The following is an 8,194-nucleotide window of genomic DNA, read 5'->3' as shown; positions in this document are numbered from 1 at the left end:
CATCTTGCTCTTACTAGCTAAACCTTGGCGTAAACTAAAACCTGCGAGCTCTCTAAATTGAAAACAAACGTTGTGAATAGACATTTATGGCTGAATATTTACTGCCCACGGTAAGGGCTGCTTGAGTCTCTTTTCGAAAGATTAACATAAATGAGGGGGAAAGCAGTGGGCCTAAACCCACTTATTTGCTTCGCCCAGTGATATGGACTAAACCAAAATATACTCTACTGTAAATGTAATAGAACTCACCCCGGAAAGATACGGTTAGTTGAAAATGTACAAATCAATTATAGCGACCGGAGGATATCAGCGGTTCAGTCCGGATAAGAGAAAACAAACAAACTGCATCTCATCCCCCAAAGAGACCGTCCTGGCTCAGACGTTGCTCAGTTCTTTGAGAAAAGTGTACACTTCTCCCGGTGTGTTGAAGAGATGGCTTCGGCCTTTGTACTGAACTTTCATCCGCGCAGGGTGGATGAGGTAGCCGGTGATGTTCTTCTCCTTCAGTGCTTTGGCGGCAGGTCTGAACTGCTTGCGACGTCTTGCGAGATCCGCGCTCATATCCGGGAAAAGGCTGACCCTCTTGCCATCAATGGTGATGTCCCCTTTGGCTCTTGCGAGATGCAGTACCTTCTCTCTGTCTTGGAAACGGAGGAACCTGATCAGGACGGCCCGTGGGGGCTCATCTGGCCGGGGTTTCGGCGCTGATGTTCTGTGGGCGCGTTCGATTTCCAGTGGCTTGGTGAAGTTGATTATGCCTAGGACATCCGGGATCCATTGAGTGAAGAAACGGACCGGGTCACGGCTCTCGCTGTCCTCTTTCAATCCCACCACACGGATATTACTACGTCTGCTCTGGTTCTCCATCTGATCTACCTTGTTTTTGAGGTAGGCATTGTCCTTTTGCAGTTGTATCAAGACCTGGTCATGTCGAGCGATAGTGTCTTCAACTGTGCTAATGCGCAACTCTGCCTCAGTCGTTCTCAAAAGGAGATCATTCATGGAGGATTTCAGGTCGTCAATGGAAGAATGGAGTTCAGCCGTTTTCTTATCGATTTTCATAGAAAGACCTTTGTTACCATCCTGAATTTCCCGGAGGAGAGTAGCCAGCATGTCGGCAGGCTCGCAAGAGGCCGAGAGCAACAGTCTGGAACTGTCGTTTGTGTCACGAATCCCGTTTCCTGAGTCTGTTTTTGCCTGTGTTCTGTCCTGGAGTGTTTTTCCGGTGTCCTGGAACGCACCCTGTCTGGTTGCCGGACGACGTAGCTAGTTGGGAGATCTCTGATTACCCACACCTGTATCCCATCAGCTATCTGCACACCTGGTCCTGATCATCATCCCTCCACTTCATAAGCTCTGACCTGACATCCATTCCCTGCCGGATCGTTAGCCATGAACAGTATGTCGTGCCAGCGTATCAGCCTCCATTTTGATAGAGTTTGTTTTGTACGTCTTGCTTGCCTTGAACTTACCTCCGTTCTCTCTGTCTACAGTCATTCACCCGGAACACTCATTCCATCCCTACCTGGTCGTCGGTGGCTTCTGCTACTCCATTGGATCTGCCAATTCAATCCCCTCAACTCAACTCCGCTGCCCGCTCCGCTACCTGGATCTTTCTATCTCTACACTTAAACTTGTAAATAAATACTCACCTTCGTCTTACACTCCTTGTCCTGGTCTGCTTCTGGGTTCTACGTTAGAAAACCGTGACAGTTTGAGTTATGAGGGCTAATGCTAATCTTGCTAGCTGTAGCGTTATCGTTATCTTGGGAATCGACAACGTTTTGGTCGTCCTTCTTGCCTCTCGGTCGGAGGTCCATGGCTCTTTGGGAAGGTAAGTACTTGACAATTTATCAGCCGATGTTAGAATATTGTTTCAACGTTGTTATTTAGGTAATAATAGAATAACTTTGAAGAGCTCGGTTTGTCAACGTCTGCTCAGCTCCGCGGCATCACGTGCTCCCCTTTAGGATGTTTTTAACATAAATCTTCAATAATGTTCCAACTGGAGAATTCCTTTGTCTTCAGAAATGCGATAGAACAGAGTTCGCTCTCACGTGAACGCGCATGGTCAGCGCATGTTCAGCTCATGGTAGACCTTACTCAATCCCCTCTCATTCGGCCCCACTTCGCAGAAGCATCAGACAAGGTTTCCACATCTAGTGGAAGCCTTAGGAAGTGCAACATGACCAATATCCCACAGTATCTTCAATAGGGGCTGAGTTGAAAATCGACAAACCTCAGATTTCCCACTTCCTGGTTGGATTTCCCTCAGGTTTTTGCCTGCCATATGAGTTCTGTTATACTCACAGACATCATTCAAACAGTTTTAGAAACTTCAGAGTTTTCTATCCAAACAGACTAATAATATGCATATATTAGCAACTGGAACTGAGTAGCAGGCCGTTTACTCTGGGCACCTTTCATCCAAGCTACTCAATACTGCCCCCAGCCATAAGAAGTATTTATATTTTTTATATTCAACAAATGTGACGAAAAAAAGATTGCTTTGTCATAATGGGGTATTGTGTGTGTAGATGTCGTTTTGTGCCGTCTGCTTTACATAATATAAGGAATGCAAAATGATTTATACTTTTCATTTTGATAGTATTTTTAGACTATTACTCAAGGACTATATTACTGGGTGACTTTCACTTGTAGGTGTGGACTCATCTAGTGGGCTGGATCCTTGACTTTTTTACCATCAGAAGCCAGCGGTTGAGGGTAAATTGGTGCCTGTCAGGGGAGCTGGCATCATCAACAGGCTCACCTCTGGGACTTCCTCTCGCCACTCCAATATATCCTGTATATTCTGTCGTAGCCACTACACTCAGGTAAAAGGGTTCCTAAAGGGTTGTTTGGCTGTCCCTGTAGAAAAACCCTTTATGATTCAAGGAAGAACCCTTTTTGGACCTCCCAAAAGAGTTTTACCTGGAACCGAAAAGGGTTCTTCAAAGGATTTTCCTATGGGGACAGCCGAAGAACCCTTTTCGGTTCTAGTTCTCACCTTTTTTCTAAGAGTGTACGAGAACCAACTGCACCTGTTTGTGGACGACTCAGTAATAGTCCTTCATGCAGTTAAAACTGCTACTGATTTTGTACATTGATGCGACAGTTTATTCTTACAACTGAATTTGACAAACACTAAAGATATGTGTATTGATTTCAGGCATTAACCCCATACCCCTCAGAACACTCTCATCAAGAGCCAGGTGGTAGACAGCAGGTGGTAGCTGGTCTAGCTGGTTTTGCTGGTGATAAGCCTTCAGTGTGTTTTGGACAATGGTGACAAGCCTTCACTGTGTTTTCGATACAGGTGACAAACCTTCACTGTTTTTTGGACACATACAAGCTTATAATGGTGATACTGTTATACTGGTGACAAAGCTGGTCAAGCTGGTGTGACCACGTCCAACAGTTTGGGTAGTCGTATTTAGTATTATTTCTAACCCAGGCAGTCATTCTGGATGCATATTGTGTGAGAAGAAAAGTTCAAAATGGTTGATATCCCCACTCTGGCTAGATTCTGATAGGAATTAAACATCCCTTTTCAAGCCAGCATGACGTGACTTGATTCTGGTGACTGGCTTATGTTGGTCACCATCAAAAACACACCAACGTCTGGTCATCACAAAAAGACAACAAAGAGACCACGGAAACACAGCAAAGGCTGGTCACCAGCATCCTCAACAGGCTCTTCCTGGTCTAGGCTGTTTTTCTCAGCAGAGGAGGCCGCCATCTTTACGCACGTGAAAACTCTACACTTCAATTATTGATCACACAGCGCTTGTGATGTACTGTAGGTTGACATAGCAAACATACAGGCCTATAGAAAGTCTACACCTCCATGTTGTTGTGTTACAAAGTGGGACTGAAATATATTTAATAGATTTTTTTTTGTCGTTGATCTACACAAAATAAACTATGAATACTCCATAATGTCAAAGTAAAAATAACGAATCTGAAATGTTTGACAAATTAATAACAATTAATTAACTAAAATATAGTTGTTGTGTAATTAGTAGAAGTAAAATGTGGCTTAACAAATCACATAAGTTATATGGACTCACTGTGTGAAATAATAGGGGTTGACCCTTCCTCTGTCCCCCACACATACAGTGGCGGATTTAGGTATAGGAAACATGGGCAGCCGCCCAGGGTGGAATCTTGCCAGGGGGGCGCACGCACAAAAAACAAACAAAAATAATAATATTCGTAATGGTGACATTTGCGCAATCGGTTTTCTATCGCTCATTTGCAAGTCACGTCAATGATATGTCACCGTGTGGGACTGTGGGTCCGTTAACCTTGTCGGAGTGGGTTCACTGATTCTAGTTTGTGAGCTAGGCAGGCTGAACAAATTCTTATTTACGATGACGGCCTACCAAAAGGCCTCCTGCGGGCACGGGGGCTGGGATAAAAAATGTAATTAAAATATAGGACAAAACACACATCACGACAAGAGAGATACCACAACACTATATAGAGACCTAAGACAACAACATAGCATGGCAGCAACACATGAAAACACAGCATGGTAGCAACACAACATGACAACATGGCAGCAGCACAGCATGGTAGCAGCACAGCATGGTACAAACATTTTTGTGCATAAACAGTACAAGGGGCAAGAAGGTAGAGACAACAATACATCACGTGAAGCAGCCACAACTGTCAGTAAGAGTGTCCATGATTGAGTCCTTTAATGAAGAGAATGAAGCATGGTCACGTTAATAATTATGCTGTGGATGATGTTTTAAACCACCCAGACACAACAAAGATACATTGGTCCTGCTGAACTGAGCTGCAGGACAGGAAGGAAACTGATTAGTCATTTTAAAACAGCTAAAGTTCAATGGCTGTGATGGGAGAAAACTGAGGATGGATCAACAACATTGTAGTGAGTCCACAATAATGACCTGAATTACAGAGTAAAAATCATTATAAAATGTACAGAATAAAATATTACAAAACATGCATATGTATGCAACAAGGCAACAAAATGAACACAGCAACGGAATACACGTTTTGGCCTAAATGCAAAGCCTTATGTTTGGGCCAAATCCAACACAACACATCACTGAGTGACTGCCTCCTTATTTTAAAGCATGGTGGTGCCTGCATCATGCTATGAGTATGCTTGACATGGGCAAAGACTGGGGAGTTTTTCAGTATGAAAAGAAACAGGATGGAGCTAAGTACAGGCAAAATCCTAGAGGACAACCTGCTTCAGTCTGCTTCACATCGTGGACTTCAGGAACGTGGACTTCAGGAAGGACTTCAGGACTTCAGGAAACAGCAGAGGGAGCACCCCCCTATCCACATTGACGGGACAGTAGTGGAGAGGGTAGTAAGTTTTAAGTTCCTCGGTGTACACATCACGGACAAACTGAATTGATCCACCCACATAGACAGCGTTGTGAAGAAGGCGCAGCAGCGCCTCTTCAACCTCAGGAGGCTGAAGAAATTTGACTTGCCACCAAAAGCACTCACAAACTTCTACAGATGCACAATCGAGAGAATCCTGTCGGGCTGTATCACCGCCTGGTACGGCAACTGCTCCGCCCACAACCGTAATGCTCTCCAGAGGGTAGTGAGGTCTGCACAACGCATTACCGAGGGCAAACTACCTGCCCTCCAGGACACCTACACCACCCGATGTCACAGGAAGGCCATAAAGATCATCAAGGACAACAACCACCCGAGCCACTGCCTGTTCACCCCGCTATCATCCAGAAGGCGAGGTCAGTACAGGTGCATCAAAGCAGGGACCGAGAGACTGAAAAACAGCTTCTATCTCAAGGCCATCAGACTGTTAAACAGCCACCACTAACATTTAGTGGCCGCTGCCAACATACTGACTCAACTCCAGCCACTTTAATAATGGGAATTGATGGAAATTTATGTAAAAATGTATCACTACCCACTTTAAACAATGCCACTTAATATAATGTTTACATACCCTACATTACTCATCTCATATGTATATGTATATACTGTACTCTATATCATCTACTGCATCTTGCCATCTTTATGTAATACATGTATCACTAGCCACTTTAAACTATGCCACTTTATGTTTATATACCCTACATTACTCATCTCATATGTATATACTGTACTCTATACCATCAACTGCATCTTGCCTATGCCGTTCTGTACCATCACTCATTCATATATCTTTATGTACATATTCTTTATCCCTTTACACTTGTGTGTAAAAGGTAGTAGATGTGGAATTGTTAGGTTAGATTAGTCGTTGGTTATTACTGCATTGTCGGAACTAGAAGCACAAGCATTTCGCTACACTCGCATTAACATCTGCTAACCATGTGTATGTGACAAATAAAATTTGATTTGATTTGATTCATCAGACACTGGGAGAGGAATTCACCTTTCAACAGGACAATAACCTACAACACTAAGACACGTCTACACTGGTTGGTTACCAAGAAGACAGTGAATGTTCCTGAGTGGCCAAGTTACAGTTTTGAGTTAAGTCTGCTTGAAAATCTATGGCAACACTTGCAAATTGCAGTCTAGCCATGATCCACAACACCTTTACATAAACCATATGACCTAGTGTGGCCTAGCCCAAACCACGAAAACCATCCCCAGACCATTATTTCTCCTCCACCAAACTTTACAGGTGGCAATATGCATTCGGGCAGGTAGCGTTCACACTTCAGCAGTTGGCAGTCCAGTTCCTTGAGCTTGTGTGGCCTACCACATCGCTGCTGAGCCGTTGATGCTCCTAGATGTTTCCACTTCACAATAACAGCACTTATAGTTGACCGGGGCAGCTCTAGCAGGGCAGAAATTTGACGAACTGACTTGTTGGAAAGGTGGCATCCTATGACTGTGCCAAGTTGAAGGTCATTGAGCTCTTCAATAAGGCCATTCTAATGCCAATGTTTGTTTATGTAGATTGCATGGCTGTTTGCTCGATTTTAGACACCTGTCAGCAACGGGTGTTGCTGAAATAGCTGAATCCACAAATGTGTAGTTGTGTCCACATACCTTGTATATATAGTGTAGCTTGAAGAAGTTTTTAAAAGAGAAATGGGCAAATATTGCACAATATAGGTGTGCAAAGCTCTTATGAGATTAACCCTGTCACGTTCTGACCATAGTTCTTGTGTGTTTTGCTTGTTTTAGTGTTGGTCAGGACGTGAGCTGGGAGGGCATTCTATGTTGTGTGTCTAGTTTGTCTGTTTCTATGTTTGGCCTAATATGGTTCTCAATCAGAGGCAGGTGTTTTGTGTTGTCTCTGATTGGGAATCATATATAGGTGGCTTGTTTTGTGTTGGGGTTTGTGGGTGGTTGTTTCCTGTCTTTGTGTTTTCTCTGCACCAGATAGGGCTGTATCGGTTTGAAACATTTTGTTATTTTGTATCGTGTTAGGTGTTCACTGTTTATCGTTTTATTAAACATGTTGAGCACTGGCTACGCTGCGTGTTGGTCCGATCCCTGTTACACCCTCTCTTCTCGTGAAGAGAGGGAAGGCTGCCGTTACAGAACCACCCACCAAAACCGGACCAAGCAGCGTAGTAACGGGCAGCAGCGACAGCAGCAGAAACAGCGATGTCAGGAGGAATGGACTTGGGAGGATGTATTGGACGGAAAAGGTTGCTACACATGGGAGGAGATCCTGGCTGGTAAGGATCGCCTTCCATGGGAACAGGTGGAGGCTGCTAGGAGAGCGGAAGCAGCTGCGAAGGGGAACCGGTGTTATGAGGGAACACGGCTGGCCAGGAAGCCTGAGAAGAAACCCCAAAAATGTATTGGGGGGGGTTAAGGGGAGTGTGGCGAAGTCAGGTAGGAGACCTGCGCCAACTTCCAGGGCTTACCGTGGAGAGCGAGAGCACGGGCAGACATCGTGTTATACGGAGGAGCGCACGGTGTCTCCTGTACGTGTGCATAGCCCGGTGCGGTACATCCCAGCTCCACGTATCGGCCGGGCTAGAGTTGGCATCGAGCCAGGTGCCATGAAGCCGGCTCAACATATCTAGTCTCCAGTACGTCTCCACGGGCCGGTGTACATGGCACCAGCCTTACGCATGGTGTCCCCGGTTCGCCAGCACAGCCCAGTGCGGGCTATTCCACCTCGCCGCACTGACCTGGCTACGGGGAGCATTAAACCAGCTAAGGTTGGGCAGGCTCGGTGCTTAAAAGCTCCTGTACGCCTTCACGG

At 45.1% G+C, this 8,194-nt stretch overlaps 1 long non-coding RNA gene across 1 annotated transcript; it reads left to right on the top strand.

The window, feature by feature from the left end:
- Positions 1 to 1,348: 1,348 nt before the first annotated feature.
- On the top strand, positions 1,349 to 1,662 carry LOC120042436. Its single transcript, XR_005476103.1, has 2 exons — positions 1,349 to 1,399; positions 1,494 to 1,662. It is a non-coding gene; the product is annotated as an uncharacterized LOC120042436 (long non-coding RNA).
- The last annotated feature ends 6,532 nt before the right edge of the window (positions 1,663 to 8,194 follow it).

Source organism: Salvelinus namaycush, unplaced genomic scaffold, assembly GCF_016432855.1.
Source record: "Salvelinus namaycush isolate Seneca unplaced genomic scaffold, SaNama_1.0 Scaffold687, whole genome shotgun sequence".
Taxonomy (NCBI): domain Eukaryota; kingdom Metazoa; phylum Chordata; class Actinopteri; order Salmoniformes; family Salmonidae; genus Salvelinus; species Salvelinus namaycush.
This window is presented reverse-complemented; position numbering and strand designations above follow the sequence as displayed.